We start from the raw sequence: 22,735 nt of genomic DNA on the forward strand, positions 1-22,735 counted from the left end.
AGTTTTACTAGCATAATGAATACCATTCAATTTCTTATCAACTCTTTGTCTTAGAACAGCACCAACAGCATAGTCACTAGCATCACCCATAATTTCAAAAGGCAAGTTCCAGTCACGTGGTTGAACAATAGGTGCAGAAATTAAGGGTTTCTTAAGTATTTCAAAGGCTTCTACACAATCATCATCAAAAAAATATGGAACATGTTTTTGCAAAAGATTAGTAAGAGGCCAAAAAATTTTAGAGAAGTCTTTGAGAAACCTTCTATAAAAACCAGCATGACCAAGGAAGCTTCTTATATGTTTTATATCTTTAGGACATGGCATTTCCTGAATTGCATCAACTTTAGCTTTGTCTACCTCAATACCTCCTTTCAAATATTGTATGCCCAAGGACTATACCTTCATTTACCATAAAGCAACACTTGTCCCAATTCAAAACAAGATTAGTTTCTTCACATCTTAGCAAAACTCGATCTAGGTTGCTTAATCAATTATCAAAATAAGTCCCATAAAATGGAAAAATCTTATTCTTGCAAATAGGAACTATGTGCCCATAGACTTTATTGTTCTTGATATTGATTGCAATCCGTCTTGTCCCATCATACTTGGTAGACCGTTTTTACGAACTATAGGTGTCGTGATTGATATGAAAGAAGGGAATATTAAATTTCAATTTCCACTAAGAAAGGGTATGGAACACTTTTCTAGAACAAGAATTAAGCGACCATATGAATAAATCATGAGGGCAACCTATGAAGTAAAATTAAAGATGACATACTTGAATCTATGCATTATGCGTAGCTAGGGGCATAAAATGATAGTGCTTGTTGGGAGGAAACCCAATGAATAAAATTTATTTTTGACTTTTCCTTTCTATTCTTGAGTGTTTACACAATTATGCCTCTGTTATGATTGTGTTTTTTATGTTTTAATTAGTGTTTGTGCCAAGTAAAGCCTTTGGGATCATGTTGGGTGATGGTTGATTTGATCTTGCTGAAAAACAGAAACTTTTGCGTCTAGTAGCAGAATTTTAAAAATCATAGAAGTGTAGAGAAATTCTAATTTTTTTACACGAGATTTATTTACAAATTTCCTATGTTGTCCTAATTTTTCAGAATTATTGGAGTTACAGAAGTATGGTTAGAGTTGAGATTACTACAGACTATTCAGTTTTTGACAAATTTTGTTTTCATTTCATTATGTGCTTATTTTGATGAATCCATGGATTGTATCGGGGGGTATAAGCCATGGTAAAGTTAGAATACAGTAGGTATAATGCAATAATAAAATATGAATGGGGTTTTCAACAGTACTTAGAGTGGTGATTTGCTTTATTATACTAACGGATCTCACGAAGGTTTTGTTAAGTTTTGTGTGATTGAAGTTTTCAAGTTTTGGGTGAGATCACGATGGATGAAGGAATACGACTGAAAAGAGCCTAAGCTTGGGGATGCCCATGGCATCCTCTCTTTCCTCTACGACTATCGGTAATTTTACTTGGAGCTATATTTTTATTTGTCACATATCATGAGTTTTGCTTGGAGAGTCTTGTATTATATGAGTATTTGCTTGTTTTACCTTTTAGTTTGTCACAATCATCCTTACTGAACACACCTATTTGAGAGAGTCATAATTATGCTATGATTTGTTAGAATTGCTCCATGTGCTTCACCTAAATTTTATTGAGCTATGGAATTGCTCTAGTGCTTCACTTATATCTTTTTGAGCATGGTGTGCTTTAATTTTTGAAGAAATGCTCTCATGCTTCACTTAGATTAGTTTGAGAGTTAGTAAATTTTTGAAGAAATTTCTCTCATGCTTCACTTATTTTATTTTGAGAGATGAATTTTTTCATGCTCATGTTCTTCACTTAAATTTGTTTGAGCTTGTCAAAAGCAATGGCAATATATGAAACTAGTCCCAAAGTGATAGATATTCAAGAGGGATACAATAAAAACCTTCATGAAGATCATTGGACAAAATAAACTTGATTCTTTGTAATAGTTTTGAGATATGATGGTAGTAATATGTGAGTCATGTTGGTGAGTCATTATGCTTTAGTAAGAATATTGGTTTTAAGGTTTGTGATTCCCTATGCAAGCACGGAAGTCAATAGTTATGCAATGAAATTACATCCTACTTGTGGTGCATTATTCGGTGTTAGTTATGATTAATGCTCATTTATGAGAATTTTCATTTCTTGATTGGTAAACCAGTTATGCCATATGAGTCCACCATACCTACCTATATGCAGTATTTCCGTGCCATTCCAAGTAAATTTGTATGTGCCAGCTCTAATTTTCAAAATGAATTTGCTTTTTGTGTGCCTGTACCGCTCATGAAGCGGCAGGGGGTGGCCAATATTTTTCCATGCTAGATGTGTTATTCTCAAGATGAGTGTTTATTGAAAGTGCGTTATATCGACTAGAGGGGGGTGAATAGGAGATTTTTACAAATTTGTCACTGAGGAAGTTCAACTTGAGGAATTTCCTAAGCAACGAACTACAAGCAGCGGAATAAGAACTCAGGTGCATGCATAACAAAGCAGTAGCATAGTCATCATGATGAAATGAAACATACACAGAGCACAGGTAGCGTCTAAACAGGATAAGTAGGCTGAAGACAAAGTGACTGAAGAATTAGGAGTGAGGAAATTGAGAAAGTCTTCAGTCAAAGTCTTCAAACAATAACAATCAAGTACATCAACACATGAATGAGGAAATGAAAGGGTTGAGGGAATAGAACCAGTAGCTTGGTGAAGACGATGATTTGGTAGATCAGTTCCAACTACTGTGACAGTTGTACGTCTGGTTGGAGTGGCTAGGTATTTAAACCCGAGGACACACAGTCCCAGACACACAATCCTCACCGTATTCTCCTTGAGCTAAGGTCACACAGACCTCGCCCAATCACTCATGGTAAGTCTTCAGCTGACTTCCAAACCTTCACAGTCTCGGTCACTCGACGATCCACAATTCCTCTTGGATGCTCTAGACCGTGACGCCTAACCGTCTGGAGGATGCATAGTCCTCTAAGGTAACAAGCATCGGTTCCACACAGGAACAATCTCTTTAGTGATGCTCAATCACTTTGGGTTGTAGGTGTTTGGGTTTTCCTCACTAATGATTTTCGCTCAAAGTCCTCGGAGGATGGGATGCTCCAAATGACAAGTGTCAGTTTCTCTCAGAGCAGCCAACCAGCTAGTGGTTGTAGGGGGCGGCTATTTATAGCCTAGGAGCAGCCCGACATGATTAGACATAAATGTCCTTCAATGATATGACCGTTAGGTGGGTAGGATATTTTGGACAGCTGGTGCGTAGCACAACAATGGTCAGAAATTTCAGCTCTGAAATTCCTCACGGCTATCATGTTCCTCACTTGTAGGCAATCCGCACTGGTTTATACCTAACTCCTCAGTCAGAACAAATTCCTCAGAGAACAGAAGATCTTCGTCTCTATCACTAAAGAAATTGACTGAAATGTATGAGATTTACAATGGCTTCACTCGAAAGGATTGGGTAGGTGTAGCATTTTGTCGGTGTACAAAAGTAGGGGTCCTATTTTATACCCCATTACCTGTGCGCGGGCAGTTGGAGCTGCGCCTGCGGCCACACTTAGCAGGGCAGAGGAAGGAAGCAAAGACACAAGACAACCAGAGCAATGCCAAGCTAGAGACACGAAGAGCAGAAGGGTGAGGTGAACTCCCCCGGCAAGGCCCTTGCCGGGGGCGGCCTCCACAGCCCCGGCAAGAACCTTGCCGGGGCAACTTGCCCAGCAACAGCAGATCCGCCACCCTTGAGGCTAAGAGTTCCGACGCCATCACCCACATTGGAACCAAGGCTCGGGAGGCGCCTCTGTGGTGGCATGCAGATCTTTGTGAAGACCAAGAACATACAGGGCTAGATGAGAACCAGAAGACGAAGATCCTTGGCAAGATCCTTGCCGAGGATACCCACGAGACCCCCCGGCAAGACCCTTGCCGCGGACGCCCACGACGCCGCGGCAAGACCCTTGCCGGGGCCCCGGCAAGACTCTTGCCGAAGACATCCGCGAGGCCACAGCCAGGCCACCACCCGCCAAGACTCCACCGCCGTTCCCACACAGCTGTCAGCCCACCAACTAGGCGAGCACCTGCGTGGCGACGTGCGGCCTCCAGGCCAACTCAGCAAGCACCTATGTGGTGGCATGCAGATCTTCGTGAAGATTCTGCCACCGCACCAACTCAGCAGCCAGCCAGCCAGTGTGGCACTACACGCCTTGTCAACTCGGACGTGCGTCGAAGCTAGGCGAGACGGCGACAGCTGGGACGAGCTTCCTTGCCATCCCCGATAAAGCAAGAAGGGCACGTCGGCAGTGCATTAAATGCGTCTGTCCTACGGTGCCAGGAGATAGATTCGACTATTGTACAAACTTTCCACCTCCTGTGTGCCACTGTGGCAGCCCCTTTGTCTATAAAAGGAGGCAACAGCATCCTGGGAGAGGATTTGGAATTTTTGGACCATGCACGCTTTGTAGCTAGTCCAGGAACACCATATAAATATACACCAGCAGGAGTAGGGTATTACGCATGACCTGCGGCCCGAATCTGGATAATCCTCTGCGTTGATCTTCTAATCCCGCTCTTTCCACAGCCCCGCACCCGCCAACCATAGCAAAAGGGATTCTACGTGATCCCGTAGGTGTCGTTTCCCTCGACATCTTTGGCGCGCTGGGTAGGGGGCAAGCTGTGAGAATCCGGTTTTGAAGCCGATGCCTCGACTTCATCATCATGATGGCCCCCAAGAAGAAGGGGATGACAGCGATTGGATCGCCTGGAGCAGGCCCGTCCGCACTAGCGTGGGTGGGCGATGGGGTGGCCATAGATGGCGCCGGAGGTGCCGCCCGTGAGCATCCACGACACTCTGGCACCCGGAGCCGGGCGAGCGACGTCGTACGGGCCCAAGACGACGGGCCACACGCCGCTGGGTTCGGGGGTGGGGCCGTGCGACCCACGGGCGGCGCAGCAACCTCTACGGCGCCCTAGCTGGCACCTGCGTCGCGGCCTTCCCAGGCCGCGCGCGATGAGCAACACCGCGATGCCGGAGCCCCTGGGCACCGCCGTGGAAAGAGCCATGTGCGCCACTCGCAGGACGCACCAGGCCGGCGAGCGCGCTCGGACGCCGGCGGAAGCGGCGTGCGACCGCGAGACCGTGACATAGCCCCTTCTAACTTGGTTAGAAGCCGGAGTGCGTCATGGTCTACGCAGCTCTCGCCACCGCCCACGCCCGTAGAAGCGCTGGCGCGCGTGCAACTTCTCCTCGACTTCCCCCCCTGCTGTGGAGAAGCTCGACGAGTGGAGGGCCACCATTCAAAGCCTTGTCAGTTTCGCCAACAAGGACAAGCCGCTCCCAACGGGAACCTCACACCGGCGTTCTGTCGAGCCGGTGCATGTCAGCGGTGGGGGGGACCAGAGACGCTGCGACTACGGTGCACTCCCCTCCCCCACGGCCGCGACAGCAACCACCGGCCCATCGGGCCGATGCTTGTGACAACGTTTCCACGGCGTCGTCCGACCCGCGAACCCACTACGATCAATGTCGAGTTCTTCGAGAGCGAGCTCAGGAAGACGCTCGAACTACCATCGAGCGACGGCGGGAGGCGCGCCACCAGTCATATCGGCGTCCGGGGCCTGCTATGGACCACCCAGCGCCGGGGGCCCCTGGTAGCCTGCCTTACGAGGTAGGTTATCCGGCCTTTACCCGAGAGCTGCGGCAGTTCTAGTGGCCCTCCCACCGCATGTTCAAGCCTGATGTTGGGGGAAAATACAATGGCAAGACTCACCCGTCGGAGTTCCTCAGCATCTACACCATCGCGATGCAAGCCGCCGGGGCTCGCGACGATAAGGTGCTCGCCAACTACTTTCCGCTGGCACTTAAGCCCAACGTCATGTCATGGTTGATGCACCTGCCGGTAGATTCTATCTCCTCCTGGTCGGACCTGTGCCACGAGTTTGTTGGCGCCTTCACCGGAGGCCACCAAGCTCCTGGCCAGGCAAGTGACTTGCATGTCATCCCCCAGAAGGATGGTGAGTCCCTGCGTAAATACGTACAGAGATTCAGCGGTGCACAGTACACCATCCCAGATGTTCATCCCGCCGCTGTCATCAGTGCGTTCCACCAGAATGTACGCAACCGCAAGATGCGTGAAGAGCTGGCGATGAACAAGGTCAAGGATGTGGCTGAACTTTATGTTCTGGCTGATAGATGTGCTCGGACTGAGGAAGGAAGGAAGTACCCTGGCGAGGACGCCGGCGCGGAAACCGATTCCACGGACGAAGACGCCGCCGCCCCGACGAAGAAGGGCCAGCGCCGCAACAGGAAGCATAAGGGCAAGACTGTACTTGCCGTTGAGGGATCCGGCGACCCCGGCGCCGGCAAGACAGCCAAGGCTGACGACCCCGGCAAGGAGATTGCCGGGTGCGCCGCCTGCCGGGCCTTGGCAGTCCCCGACAAGCCAGGAAGCTCCGACAAGCAGTGCTGCAAGATCCACCGCACCAAGGGCCATGACCTCCAGAACTGCCGACAGGTTGAACTGCTGGCAGAGAAGCAAAAAAGCTGAATATGAGAGGCGGGACAAGGAGAAGGGCCAGGATGGTGCTGAGGGGTCCGGCAAGAAGCATGGCGGCCAAGGAGGTCGCCGCGGAAAGGATAATCAACAAGAAAGGCCCGCTCGGGGCTGCGATGTGACAGCCTGGTTTTTGCCCTTTCTTATTTGCTTGAAATTTCATTTGAAAGTTTTTGAAACTTGGAGTTTCTGAATCTTTTCATTTGGACTTAAACACTTGGGCATCCTTGGCTTTCACCCAAGTGTTCACTTATCTCCCAAACCATCACTTCACTTCTGATCCACCACAAAATAACCTTTGGATTATTTTTCTTAAATGAAAAATATTCATTTTCTCTCAAAAACCCTAAGCCAAATCTGTTTGCTTCAAGGCAACCCTAATTTTTATGGCTCGGAAGATTCTAAGATAATTCACAAATATTCTAGGGACCCTAGGGCACCTCCGTGAGCAAAAATATTTCATCACTTTTTGGAATATTTTTGCTACAGAAAATCTTTTCTGTTCTGGACAGAAATGGTGGTTTCTACAGCAACTATCATTTTACTTGCTCCATTTGACCTGAACTTTCTTGTGCATCTTTACCTTAGTAACTTATAACTAGCCTCCAAAGCACAGCCCCAAACTCCCAGCCATTTGACCACAGTAACATCACAAAGTTACTGACCAGAAACTTACCTCGCTTGTAAAATCTTCTCTACTGCACCTGGATCCAAACCAAACCGTGGTAAACTTCAAAACTACCACGAACAACATGCCAGACATGATTTTTGGACGAAGGCTGGCCTGAGGACAGAGTTCGCGCGGTGACCACGCGTGTCCACGATGTCAAGCATGCGTGTCGACGCGCTCTGGGTGACGCCGAGCGCTCTGTTCGAGCGTGCTCGCTTCCCTCGCCTGCCCAACCATGCCAAACCCCGGCACCATCATCGTCTCGACGTCCTTAACTCCTCCCTGGCACTCGCCGATGCCGGAGCTCGCCGCAGCGAGCATGGGCAAGGTCCGGCCAGCCCAACAGTGCGGAGCGCACTGTGCTCGTCGCCATCCCCTTGATCCTGTGCTCGTCTCCGCTCGCCCACAGTGGCCGCGTGACCTCCGTCGCCTTCTCCCCCTCTCACTGACGCCGCTCGTCGCCGAGCGCCGTGGATAGGTGTCCACCGGCAGTGCCCGAAGCACCCTCGCCGCTCGCCTATAAATAGAGCCACCGCCAGCCTCTTCGAGCACCATCCAGCACTCACACACACCCCACGATCAAGTAGGAAGCCGTAGCCCGGCCGGGCAGGCCTCGGGCCGCCGTCCCCGAGCTCAAGCTCGCCGGTGGTCCCCTCTGGTCGCCGCGGTAGCTCCAGCCCCTCCCAGGCCTGGGCGACCCCTCCAAGGCCTCCGCCTCTCTCCGGTGAGGCCATCTCGCCCGCTTGGAGCCTCTGGAGTGACCTCTGCTCGCCGTCTTCCTCAACTCCGTCGACCTCCACGTTCTGCCTCCGCTTGCGAGCTAGTTTCCGACGCCGTCCGACCACCCCTAGGCACGCTACAGGTACGGGCAGGTGCGCCATCGTCCCCTCTCTCAATCCCTCCCTCTCGTTTGGGCCAAGGAGCCCTCGTCGTCGGCGAGAGATCCGGCGAAGCCGCGGCCCTCTCTGTTTCTCTCTCCCTCTTCCCCCACCTGACTAGCGGGGCCCGCTAGTCAGCCACTCAGTACACGCGCGAAGCGGTACGAGTGGTGGCGCCCCTGGGCTTTACGCCTTCGACGTCACCCCCCCAGCTGTTTCTTTTTATTCAAATTCATTTATATTCCAGAGAGATTCAAACAATTTTAACTTTTTAACCATAAGTCCAAATGAGATGAGTCTTTTGCATTGTGTTCTTTGAAAGGAAATCTAACAGCTCACCAAAGATGAGATTTTTCTGAGCTGTTTAGAATTTGTGGTGAATTTAAAGAAGTGTTCTTGATATTTTATTTTTGTGTTTAAAATTATTTTCAGAAGGTGAGGCTTGTGTTGAGGATCACCAGGAGGCTTGTGAACCTCATCTGCACTAAGGCAAGCCACAGCAACATTTTTATGATGCCATTTCAATATTTGTGATTTTCTCACTTAAATGAAATGATTAACCCATGCATTTAAATAACTATTGAATTATTTGTATTCTGTTAAGTATTGGTCAGTTGTTATGCTTGATTTACAGAATAGTTGAAACTAGTTTAAGTGGGTAAAGCAAGTTAAAATTTATTTGAGGTGATGTTAGAAATAATTTTGTTATGCATGTTAGTAATTATTTAAAGCTTCGTGTTTGCATTCTTAAATTGATAAAAAATTGTTAGAAAATATTCTGTTAAATACTTGTTTAATCATATTACTTGTCTTACAGAATGTTTGAACCCAACTTAGTGATAAAGAAATTAAGAGTTGTTGATAATGATATCTTTTGGTCAAGCATATGAAAGGTTTACCGGAGTTACTTTCTTGCGTAGGAAATTACTAAAACTTGTTGCAAAATATTTTGGTTAAGTTGTGAGTCATTTTTGAGCAAGTAGAGTAATATGTGTTGTTGACGTTTATGCTTGGTGTGCATATCGATGACGTCGGTCATTTTTATCAATATGTGATGCATGTGTTGTTTTGCATTTCATGGCATGCTATGACACCGGTCATTTTTAGTTTAAAGTTAATCCTGAATATAACTCAACTTGAATATACCGTTGACTGGGTCATGGTGCCGCTGAATCGAGTTTCTTTCCAGTGCAACCACATTTGCCTTGTGGGAAGGCCTTGATTTGGTCCATTGACACGGCCTCTGGTCGGTGCCTCCATCTAGGGAAGATTATGTCGTGTTTGCCCTGGCCCGGTAAGCACACATAATCTTGTGTGCTCGTTGATGAGATTATGGTACCGAGTCCGCAAGTGGGAGTGTTTTGAGCACGACGGTGGTCGGGGTGTCTTTGGTAGACACGGGGCCACCCAGGACCAGCCCGTTGGGGATTTGGGTCGGAGTGGCCGGGAGAGTGCTGTGGCAATGGAGGGGTTTTGTCGGAATGCCGTTGGTCCACCCGAATGAGAATGCGAGGCCAAGGGTTCCGTGGTGTGGGTACAGTGTGCTACCTCTGCAGAGTGTATAATCTATCGACAGCCGAGTCCACGGTCACGGACACCTCGTAGTAGGTCCCACCATGAGTCAACGTTTAATAAAAATTGCACACTAAGCTGTGAACTTTGCATTGTGAATGGATGGCAGAAAGGCCATCGAGGTATTTGGGACCAAATGATGGTCCTGGTTGTGATCGCCGTAAGGATCACGAGTTGTTCTTGAGAAAGACCATTACGGTGGTGTGTTTGTGGTCCAGAGATGATGACAGTTGGTAAGCTGTCCTGAGGGACGTTCGGGCTTGATCACAACATGTTGACATATAATGTTGCATTATTAATAATTGGTTAAATATCATGATATTGTTTGTCATTATGATTATGCTTGTTGTGAGCTTGCAAGTACATTCAATGTACTGACCTGGCATGTCATGCCAGATTTCAGGAAAGTCTCGTTGGAAAGGAGCGCTGTTCGAGTCTAGAACGTGTCCACATCAGTGTCCCTGTGATATGGAGCTTCCGCTACGACGTTATTCCGCTGCCACGTAGTTGTTCAAGTCGAGGCCCCTTTATGTTCACTAAATAATGTACATATTATTCCGCCGCACCGAGTGTGCCGCTTGGCCTCGACCACTGTTGTAATATGAACTCTGTTCCACTAGCATCAATAAAGCGGTTGTTTTCTGTACCAATATGTTGTGTGTTGCCAGAAGACATGATCTCTGGGCTGGCAATGCAGGGTAAACCGGTCGCTCTAAGCCGGGGTGCCACAACGGTTGGTATCAGAGCCGCGCTAACTGTAGGCCACGCTAGACTACGACGTGTTAACTGGACACTAGACACGAGTAAATGTGAGTGTCGGTAGCAGTTATAGCTGGTCGTTGCATTGTAGTCATTTGATTATTATTTTTATGCTAACCTGTTAATGGTTGTGAGTGTAGATGGCTCCGGTGTCGTATCCGTGCCAGTTGCAGTTGATGCCGTACACGTCACCGCACCTTCTCCGCAACGTGTGGCGTCGGCTGTACCCTCACGGAGACGAACCAGTCTACCGTGTGTACCGGGAGCGTCTAGCAGACTCAGTGTATGAGTATCACGCAGTGGTTACTCTGCGCACCAGTTCCGATTCCGGCTCTTACACTCGCACTTCTCAGAGCGGTTACGCCTCCACCGCTTCTCAGGCTGTCCAGTTTTCCGCATTTGAGGTCCTTGTCGAGCTTCATTATACCGAGGTTCAAATGCAGCATCACCCAGGATTCTATTACTGCCCATCTCTGCACGACAACGGTCGTGTCCGTTTTCCTCTCTTTAACCCGGAGTCTGATAGTGTTGCTAGCCATCTTGCTCGCTATATCACTGCTAGCTATCTGATGATCCACGAGCTGGCTCGAGAGCTGACTCGTGCCCGTACTGCTTTAGCCGCTACCTTGGTCACTACTAGATCCACCACTACTCCATCCTCACTGGGATTTACCCCTTATGTCCCAGTTAGCTCTAGCTCCCCTATTTTGCCGGTTACTCCCCCGAGTAGCACAGGCGTTCCGGCCGTGAACCCTCTCAGTACTCCTGCCGAGTGGGTCTCACTTCTTGCTACTCCTGCAGCCCCGATGCTTCATCCTACCCCTGCCCCTGAGGGAGAGCCCTCGAGGCAGCATCGTCGTGTTACCTTTAACCCGGAGGTTTCCGTTAACCACGTCAGTTCGGGATCTGAGACCGCTTCAGGGGAGGACACCGCAGCACTAGCAGAGCAGTAGTGTCTTTGAGTATTCGCAGTCATCTAGATGGTGTACGGATGTAGTTGTACGAGTCATGATGCTTCATGTATGAGAGTAGTGGAACCAGTCAGGTTGTTAAATTTTCATGTATGAGTCTATGTATAATTATGATGGGACTTTAATCGCCTTATTCTCTTCGCTCTTTTGTCTTTTTTCGAGAATTGTTGCTGGCATTTCCCCAATTTTATTCTTGGATGTCTCTCATCTCGATTTCGTTGCCTTGGGAAAAATACTCAATAGGATGACGCGGGGAGGCGGCAGTAGCAACGTTCGTGAGGGAACTCCTGTTCGTCGTTCCGCACGACAGGTAGGATATTCTCCCGAGCCGTACGTTCAGCCACCACCTCCTCCGCCTGATCCTCCCTCCACCGAGCAAGTTCTACGTATGTTTGAAGAAAAAGGAACAATGATCTGATTGAAATATTGAGAAGTGTGCAAGTTATAGTTGGACAAAATGGAAATCAGAATGGTCATCACTCAAAGCTGTCAGATTTTCAGAGGACCAATCCACCCAATTTCAGTCAGGTTGTTGACCCATTGGATGCAGACGATTGGTTGCGCACCATGGAGAAAAAGCTTGAGATCGCCCGTACTGAAGGAAATGTCAAAGTCCCATTTGCAACCCATTACCTTGAAGGCGCAGCTGCCATATGGTGGGAAAATACAAAAGCCATGTGGCCGATTGATGAGGAAGTCACCTGGGAAAAATTCAAGGATAAGTTCCGCAAATATCACATCCCTACTGGAGTTATGAAGGCCAAGCAGCGTGAATTTCTCGCGCTTGTCCAAGGAAATCAATCTGTGGCTGAGTATCTGCAAAAATTCAATCATCTGGCCCGTTACTCTCTGTATGATGTAGCCACCGAAGAAAGGAAGATGGACAGATTTCTTGGAGGTTTAAATCCGCAACTTCGGTGTGCTCTCAGTATGTTTGATTTCACGGATTTCCAAACTCTGGTAGACAAGGCATTCATTGCTGAATGGGAACACAAGCTTATATCAGATAATAGGTTTGTTAACGACAACAAGCGCAAGTTTGAGCCAAACAAGGATGGGCAACCTATGCAAAGGGCTCGTACCTGGCAGCAGACTCAGGTGGAATACCGACCAAATTGGCAGCAGAATGTTAACAAGACCACCACTCAAGTCCAAAATGTTGTGGCCAATCCAATGCATGAGGAGCGGCAGCGCAATAATTCTTGTTTCACTTGCGGGCAGCCCGGACATTATGCCAAATAGTGCCCCAAGAACCACAAGGTGAATGCGCTGAGCAGGCCACAAGTCAACTTTATGGAGTCAGGGCCAACCCAACAAAACTTCACTGGGCACATGAATCATATCTCCGCCGATGAATCCCAAGAGAAGCCAGAAGTCGTCATTGGTATGTTTTCTGTTAATGACATACCTGTAGTAATTTTATTTGACTCTGGGGCTTCCCATTCTTTTATTTCTCGGAGTTTTGCCGGCCAAAACAATTTTCCTTGCACAATTTTGGGCAAAAATATGCTGGTACAAACCCCGGGATCTATAATCAAGAGCAATCTAGTCTGCCGTGATCTGGAGATCAATATCAATGGGGTCCACTTTCCAACATCTCTGATAATCATTGAGTCTAAACAGTTGGATATTATATTGGGAATGAATTGGCTGACCAAATATCAAGTTTGTATAAACTGCGCAACCCGAGAAGTCAATTTAACCAGTCTGAATGGGCAGCACACCAAATTCTATGCTCGCAAGCATATACCCAAGCCAGAACTAGTGTGCACTGCTGTGGTCGAATTGGAATTTATTCCTGTGGTCAGTGAGTACCCTGATGTGTTTCCAGAAGAACTGCCAGGCATGCCACCAGATCAGGAACTGGAATTTGCCATAGATCTTGTGCCCGAAACCGCACCATTATACAAGAAGTATTACCGGATGCCCTCATCAGAATTAGTGGAACTAAAGAAACAGCTTGACGAATTACTCCGGAAAGGTTATATTCGTCCCAGCTCTTCACCGTGGGGGTCACCTGCAATCTTCGTGGGTAAAAAGGATGGCAGTCTTCGTATGTGCATAGATTATCGCCAGCTGAATGAGGTCACCATCAAAAATAAATACCCACTACCAAGGATTGATGATCTGTTCGATCAGCTCAGTGGGGCTAAAGTATTCTCAAAAATCGATTTACGGACCGGGTATCATCAGCTCAAGATTAAAAGGGAAGATATTCCTAAGACCGCATTCACTACACGATACGGTCTTTACGAATATACTGTGATGTCCTTTGGTCTCACCAATGCCCCTGCCTTCTTCATGCATATGATGAACAAGGTGTTCATGGACTTCCTCGACAAATTTGTGCTAGTCTTTATCGACGACATCCTCATTTACTCCAAGAGTGAAGAAGAGCATAAGGATCACCTCCGGGCAGTGCTACAACGGCTCCGCAACCATCAGCTATATGCCAAGTTCAGTAAGTGCGAATTTTGGCTCAAGCAAGTTGGGTTTCTCGGGCATGTACTATCCGCCGAAGGCATAGCCGTGGACCCGAGCAAAGTAAAGGATGTGCTCGATTGGGTACCGCACACGACTGTAACACAGATCCAGAGTTTCCTTGGATTAGCTGGATACTATCGTCGTTTCATTGAAGGGTTTTCCAAAATTGCTAAACCTATGACGGAACTGCTCAAAAAGGATACAAAGTTTGAGTGGACCAAGGACTGTGAGAAGAGTTTTTATGAGCTAAAGACGCGTCTGACAACCGCACCCGTATTGACTCTTCCAGACATTTATCGTAGCTTCAACGTGTACTGCGATGCCTCCAGACAAGGTATTGGTTGTGTATTGATGCAAGACGGCAAGGTAGTAGCCTATGCATCACGACAACTACGACCACATGAGGGAAATTATCCTACTCATGATTTGGAATTGGCTGCAGTGGTTCATGCATTAAAATTTTGGAGACACTATCTCATTGGAAAAAGGTTCCAAATTTTTACCGACCACAAAAGCCTCAAGTACATCTTCACTCGGCCAGATTTAAATCTCTGTCAGCGAAGATGGTTAGAGTTGGTCAAGGATTATGACCTTGGAATAAATTACCATTCAGGCAGGGCCAACGTCGTTGCCGATGCACTCAGTCGAAAGCCCGTCAGCTTAAATGTCATGTTAAAATCGTTGCCTACCGAACTTCAGGAGGAGATCACTCAGCTCAACTTGGTCATCGTGGATGCTGGCCTCACTAATATTTTGGAAGTTACCCCCACACTTGAGATGGAAATCCGCAAGGCCCAGCCAGATGACGCCAAGCTACAAAAACATGCAAGGCAGCCCCCAGATTTCTTCAAGGACAACTTCGGTACCCTCCGATTCCGTGGACGAATTTGTGTACCAAATCAACCGGACTTGAAGAGGAAAATCTTGTCAGAAGCACACGAATCCTCGTATTCCATTCATCCGGGAAGTACGAAAATGTATGAAGACCTTAAACAAATATTCTGGTGGAATGGGATGAAGAAAGACATTGCCTATTTTGTAGCCTGTTGCGACATATGCAACAAGGTGAAAGCAGAGCATCAGAAGCCAGCCGGACTTCTCCAACCACTGCCAGTTTCACAATGGAAATGGGATGATGTTTGCATGGACTTCATCACCGGATTGCCTAGGACTCAGCGAGGCAAAGACGCAGTATGGGTTATAGTGGACACCCTAACCAAGGTTGCTCATTTCATCCCGGTCAGCACCAGATACAGAGCAAATGAACTGGCGCAACTGTATGTATCCAGAATCATCAGTCTGCATGGGGTACCCCGGACTATCACTTCCGACCGAGGTTCTTTGTTTACCTCCGCTTTCTGGTCCCGCCTCCATCAAGCCTTGGGGACAGCACTAAAATATAGTACTGCTTATCACCCCCAGACGGACGGTCAGACAGAGCGAGTAAATCAAATACTCGAAGATATGTTGCGAGCCTGTGTGCTAGCCAACAGGGCGAACTGGGAAGATTCCTTGCCATACGCCGAGTTCTCGTATAACAACATTTTCCAGACCAGTCTAAAGATGTCACCCTATGAAGCTCTATATGGTCGTAAGTGTCGCACTCCTCTAAATTGGTCTCAAGCTGGAGATAGCCATATCTTCGGAACCGATCTCATGATGGAAGCCGAGAAACAAGTCAGGGAAATCAGAGACTGACTGCAATTGGCCAAATCCCGTCAGAAGAGTTATTATGATGCAAAGCACCGGCAGGTCAGTTTTGAACCCGGAGAACATGTGTACCTCCGAGTCACTCCTATGAAAGGAGTTAAGCGATTTCAGACTCGTGGAAAGCTGGCACCCAGATTCATTGGTCCATTCTCAATTATTTCTCGAGTGGGTACGGTTGCATACCAACTGGAACTACCCCCGGAGTTGTCAGAAATACACAATGTGTTCCATGTTTCGCAATTGAGACGATGCATATCCCCGCCTGAAAAAAGGACTGCAATGGCTGAGATAGAATTGGCAAAGGATTTAACTTATGAAGAAAGACCGTCCAAAATTTTGGATCAAGTGGAAAGGGTCACTCGCAGCAAAGTCAGAAAAAATTTCAAAGTTCAGTGGGAGCATCACACCGAGTCAGAAGCAACTTAGGAGCAGGAAGAGTTACTTAAGAGTCAGTATCCAGAGTAGTTTTCCCAAGCAACCGAATCTGGAGGACGAGATTCATTCTAAGTGGGGGAGGTATGTGACAGCCTAGTTTTTGCCCTTTCTTATTTGCTTGAAATTTCATTTGAAAGTTTTTTAAACTTGGAGTTTCTGAATCTTTTCATTTGGACATAAACACTTGGGCATCCTTGGCTTTCACCCAAGTGTTCACTTCTCTCCCAAACCATCACTTCACTTCTGATCCACCACAAAATAACCTTTGGAATATTTTTCCTAAATGAAAAATATTCATTTTCTCTCAAAAACCCTAAGCCAGATCTCTTTGCTTCAAGGCAACCCTAATTTTTATGGCTCAGAAAATTCTAAGATAATTCACAAATATTCTAGGGACCCCAGGGCACCTCCCTGAGCAAAAATATTTCATCACTTTTTGGAATATTTTTGCTACAGAAAATCTTTTCTGTTCTGGACAGAAATGGTGGTTTCTACAACAACTACCATTTTACTTGCTCCATTTGACATGAACTTTCTTGTGCATCTTTAACTTAGTAACTTATAACTAGCCTCCAAAGCACAGCCCCAAACTCCCAGCCATTTGACCACAGTAACATCACAAAGTTACTGACCAGAAACTTACCTGGCTTGTAAAATCTTCTCTACTGCACCTGGATCCAAACCAAACCGTGCTAAACTTCAAAACTACCACGAACAACATGCCATACATGATTTTTGGACGAAGGCTGGCCTGAGGAGAGAGTTCACGCGGCGACCACGCGTGTCCATGATGCCAGGCATGTGTGTCGACGCGCTCTGGGTGACGCCGAGCGCTCTGTTCGAGCATGCTCGCTTCCCCCGCCTGCCCAACCATGCCAAACCCCACCACCATCATCGCCTCGACGTCCTTAACTCCTCCCTCGCACTCGCCGATGCCGGAGCTCACCGCAGCGAGCACGGGCAAGGTCCGGCCAGCCCAACAGTGCGGAGCGCGCTGTGCTCGTCGCCATTCCCTTGATCCTGTGCTCGTCTCCGCTCGCCCACAGTGGCCGCGTGACCTCCGTCGCCCTCTCCCCCTCTCACTGACGCCGCTCGTCGCCGGGCGCCGTGGACAGGTGTCCACCGGTGGAGCCCGAAGCACCCTCGCCGCTCGCCTATAAATAGAGCCACCCCCAGCCTCCTCGAGCACTATCCAGCACTCACACACACACCCCACGATCGAGTAGGAAGCCGTAGCCCGGCCGGGCAGGCCTCGGGCCGCCGTCCCCGAGCTCGAGCTCGCCGGCGATCCCCTCTGGTCGCCGCGGTAGCTCCAGCCCCTCCCAGGCCTGGGCGACCCCTCCAAGGCCTCCGCCTCTCTCCGGTGAGGCCATCTCGCCCGCTTGGAGCCTCTAGAGTGACCTCTGCTCGCCGTCTTCCTCAACTCCGTCGACCTCCACATTCTGCCTCCTCTTGCGAGCTAGTTTCCAACGCCGTCCGACCACCCCTAGCCACGCTATGGGTACGGGCAGGTGCGCCGTCGTCCCCTCTCTCAATCCCTCCCTCTCGTTTGGGCCAAGGAGCCCTCGTCGCCGGCGAGAGCTCCGGCGAAGCCGCGACCCTCTCTGTTTCTCTCTGCCTCTTCCCCCACCTGACTAGCGGGGCCCGCTAGTCAGCCACTCAGTACACACACGAAGCGGTACGAGTGGTGGCACCCCTGGGCTTTACGCCTTCGACATCACCCCCCCAACTATTTCTTTTTATTCAAATTCATTTATATTCCAGAGAGTTTCAAACAATTTTAACTTTTTAACCATAAGTCCAAATGAGATGATTCTTTTTGCATTGTGTTCTTTGAAAGGAAATCTAACAGCTCACCAAAGATGAGATTTTTCTGAGCTGTTTAGAATTTCTGGTGAATTTTAGAAGTGTTCTTGATATTTTCTTTTTGTGTTTAAAATTATTTTCAGAAGGTGAGGCTTGTCTTGAGGATCACCAGGAGGCTTGTGAACCTCATCTGCACTAATGCAAGCCACAACAACATTTTGATGATGCCATTTCAATATTTGTGATTTTCTCACTTAAATAAAATTATTAACCCATGCATTCAAATAACTATTGAATTATTTGTATTCTGTTAAGTATTGGTCACTTGTTATGCTTGATTTACAGAATAGTTGAAGCTAGTTTAAGTGGTAAAGCAAGTTAAAATTTATTTGAGGTGATGTTAGAAATAATTTTGTTATGCATGTTAGTAATTATTTAAAGCTTTGTGTTTGCATTCTTAAATTGATGAAAATTTGTTAGAAAATATTCTGTTAAATACTTGTTTAATCATATTACTTGTCTTACAGAATGTTTGAACCCAACTTAATGATAAAGAAATTAAGAGTTGTTGATAATGATATCTTTTGGTCAAGCATATGAAAGGTTTATCGGAGTTACTTTCTTGCGTAGGAAATTAATAAAACTTGTTGCAAAATATTTTGGTTAAGTTGTGATTCATTTTTGAGCAAGTAGAGTAATATGAGTTGTTGATGTTTATGCTTGGTGTGCATATGGATGACGTCGGTCATTTTTATCAATATGTGATGCATGTGTTGTTTTGCATTTCATGGCATGCTACGACACCGGTCATTTTTAGTTTAAAGTTAATCCTGAATATAACTCAACTTGAATATACCGTTGACTGGGTCATGGTGCCGCTGAATCGAGTTTCTTTCCAGTGCAACCACATTTGCCTTGTGGGAAGGCCTTGATTCGGTCCATTGACACGGCCTCTGGTCGGTGCCTCCATCTAGGGAAGATTATGTCGTGTTTGCCCTGGCCCGGTAAGCACACATAATCTTGTGTGCTCGTTGATGAGATTATTGTACCGAGTCCCCGAGTGGGAGTGTTTTGACCACGACGGTGGTCGGGGTGTCTTTGGTAGACACGGGGCCACCCAGGACCAGCCCGTTGGGGATTTGGGTTGGAGTGGCCGGGAGAGTGTTGTGGCAATGGAGGGGTTTTGTCGGAATGCCGTTGGTCCACCCGAATGGGAATGCGAGGCCAAGGGTTCCGTGGTGTGGGTACAGTGTGCTACCTCTGCAGAGTGTATAATCTATCGACAGCCGAGTCCACGGTCACGGACACCTCGTAGTAGGTCCCACCATGAGTCAATGTTTAATAAAAATTGCACACTAAGCTATGAACTTTGCATTGTGAATGGATGGCAGAAAGGCCGTTGAGGTATTTGGGACCAAATGATGGTCGTGGTTGTGATCGCCGTAAGGATCACGAGTTATTCTTGAGAAAGACCACTATGGTGGTGTGTTTGTGGTCCAGAGATGATGTCAGTTGGTAAGCTGTCCTGAGGGACGTTCGGGCTTGATCACAGCATGTTGACATATAATGTTGCATTATTAATAATTGGTTAAATATCATGATATTGTTTGTCATTATGATTATGCTTGTTGTGAGCTTGCAAGTACATTCAATGTACTGACCTGGCGTGTCATGCCAGATTTCAGGAAAGTCTCGTTGGAAAGGAGCGCTGTTCGAGTCTAGAACGTGTCCACATCAGTGTCCCTGTGATATGGAGCTTCCGCTACGACGTTATTCCGCTGCCACGTAGTTGTTCGAGTTGAGGCCCCTTTATGTTCACTAAATAATGTACATATTGTTCCGCCGCACTGAGTGTGTCGCTTGGCCTCGACCACTGTTGTAATATGAACTCTGTTCCGCTAGCATCAATAAAGCGGTTGTTTTCTGTACCAATATGTTGTGTGTTGCCAGACGACATGATCTCTGGGCTGGCAATGCAGGGTAAACCGGTCGCTTTGAGCCGGGGTGCCACACGCGACAAGAAGGAGGAAGATGATGATCACGACAAGGACGACAAGTCCGACGAGCACGAATTTCAGAAAGCTACAGAGGCCATGTGCGTTGACGGTGGCGCCTCGCTGCACACCTCTCACCGCCAACTGAAGCAGTGGGCGCGTGAGGTCACTACGGCAGAGCCATCATTCGGTGCCCAAAAGCCGCTGAAGTGGTCCCGCACGCCCATCATTTTTGACATCGAGGACCACCCTGACCGCACAACTGCGGTCGGGTGTTTGGCGTTGTTGGTCTCGCCAACAATACGCAACCTCAAAGTGACAAAAGTGCTGGTTGACGGTGGGGCCGGTCTGAATTTGATCTCGCCCGTCATGATCAAGAAGCTGCAGATTCCTGATGGAGACCTCAAAGAGACGGGCTCGTTTCAAGGGGTCAACCCTAAAGGAGCCAGCCTAAAAGTAAAATCACGCTGCCCGTTACATTCAGGGGCGAGCTGAACTATAGGACGGAGAAGATCGTCTTTGATGTCGCCGAGATCCCCTTGCAATACAATGGGATCCTTGGCCACCCAGCACTGGCCAAGTTCCTGGCGGCATCCCACTACGCGTACAATACATTGAAGATGCCGGGGCCGCTGACCATCATCACCGTCCCCTCCGACAAGAAATATGCACTCATCTGCGCCGATCAAATCTACCAAGAGGCAGTTGTAGCAACTGCCGCAAAGACACTTGCTCCTGTCGTTGAAGCTCCAGGGAGGAAGAAGGCCGGCAGGGCTCCTTCCAGCAAGACCTCTTCCGGCGAAACCTCTTGCACCCACTCCGGCAAGCGTGCCTCTTCGGAGTGCTGTGCTCCCATTGAGGACGTGCCAGAGAGCTCCACCGGCAAGAGCAAGAAGTCCAAGGCTGCACTACCGGAAACCAAGAAGGTGTTCGTCAAGGAGGATGGTACGGGCGGGCCTTTCACCATAAGCTCCACCCTCGATAGCAAATAGGAAAGCGCGCTTGTCGCCTTCCTGTGGGCAAATGTCGATGTATTTGCATGGCAAGCATCCGACATCCCCAGCGTTCCCAGGGAGGTGATTGAGCACCATCTTGCTGTCTATCCTCATGCGCGACCCGTCAAGCAGAAGGTCAGGAAGCAAGCTTTAGAGTGACAAGAGTTCATCATAGAAAAGATCAGGAAGTTGGAGGCGACAGGCCTGGTTAGAGGAGTACTCCACCCCACGTGGTTGGCCAATCCGGTGGTGGTGCGTAAGGCAAATGGGAAGTGGAGACTGTGTATTGACTACACTGATATCAATAAAGCTTGTCCAAAGGATCCTTTCCCCCTGCCACGCATCGACCAGATTGTAGACGCCACTGCTGGGTGTGACTTGCTATCATTCCTTGACGCCTATTCAGGATACCACCAGATCTTCATGATGAAGGAAGACGAAGAGAAGACCGCGTTCATCACCCCATGTGGTACGCACTATTTTTTACGGATGCCTTTTGGGTTGAAGAGCGCTGGTTCAACATTTGCCCGAGCGGTCCAAATGGGTTTTGAGCCCCGGATGCATAGAAATATGGAAGCCTATATGGATGATATAGTGGTCAAAACCAAGGACAAGGCCACGCTCATGCAAGATCTAGAGGAAACATTTGCAAACCTGCGCAAGATCAACCTCAAGCTCAACCCAGAGAAGTGTGTGTTCGGTGTCCCGTCCGGCAAACTTCTTGGGTTCTTTGTGTCTCAGTGCGGAATCGAGGCAAATCCTGACAAGATCAAGGCGATCGAGCAGATTGAAGCACCGAAGCGGGTCAAAGACGTCCGTAGGCTCGCCGGCTGCATTGCCGCCCTGAGTAGGTTCATCTCCAAATCTGCTGAGCGCGCCCTCCCCTTTTTCAAAGTTTTGAAAAAGGCGGGTGCAGTGAAGTGGACTCCGAAGGCAGAGGCTGCACTGCAAGATTTGAAGAGGTACCTTTCCTCCATGCCAATACTAGTCGCGCCCAAACCACAAGAGCCGTTGCTGCTATACTTGGAAGCAACGAATCAAGTGGTCAGTGCTGCGTTGGTGGCGCAGAGGGAACTTGGGGAAGAAGCAGCGGTAGCAGTGGAGCCATCGGGTGCCGGGCCGGGGTCCTCCCCGACAGAGTCTGACCCCGGCAAGACGGAACCCGCGGCAAGGCAGAGCCTGAGTAGATGAGCAAAGTGGGACAGAAGAAGAAGATGGTACAGCACCCAGTTTATTTTGTCAGTTCCCTCTTGCAGGGGGCTAGGTCAAGATATTCTGGTGTGCAGAAGCTACTTTTCGGCCTCCTCATGGCCTTGAGAAAGCTGCGCCACTATTTCCAAGCACAGGAGATCACCGTCGTCACTCGCCTCCCGTTGCAACGAATCTTGCACAACCCAGATGCAACTGGGAGGACTGTGGAGTGGGCGTTGGAGTTGTAGAGCTTTGGCCTCAAGTTTGAAAGTACTTCAACAATCAAGAGCCGAGCCCTGGCAGAGTTCATAGCAGAATGGACCGCAACGCCCGACGAGGAGATTCAAGAGACCACCCTTCCCGGCAAGGAGACGAGCAGTGAGTGGATTATGTACTTTGAAGGAGCTTTCTCACTCCAAGGTGCTGGTGCCGGCGTACTACTCGTCGCACCCACCGGAGAGCACCTCAAGTACGTAGTCCAGATGTGCTTTCCTCGGGAAAAATCAACGAACAATACGGCGGAGTATGAGGGGTTGCTTGCCGGTCTCAGGATCGCGGCAGACCTCGAAATCAAGAAGCTCATCATCAGAGGTGACTCGCAGCTCGTCGTCAAGCAAGTTAACAAAGATTACCAGAGCCCGTTGATGGAGGCCTACGTGAATGAAGT

The sequence above is a fragment of the Aegilops tauschii genome, chromosome 7 (assembly GCF_002575655.3).
Source record: "Aegilops tauschii subsp. strangulata cultivar AL8/78 chromosome 7, Aet v6.0, whole genome shotgun sequence".
NCBI classification, from domain to species: Eukaryota; Viridiplantae; Streptophyta; class Magnoliopsida; order Poales; family Poaceae; genus Aegilops; species Aegilops tauschii.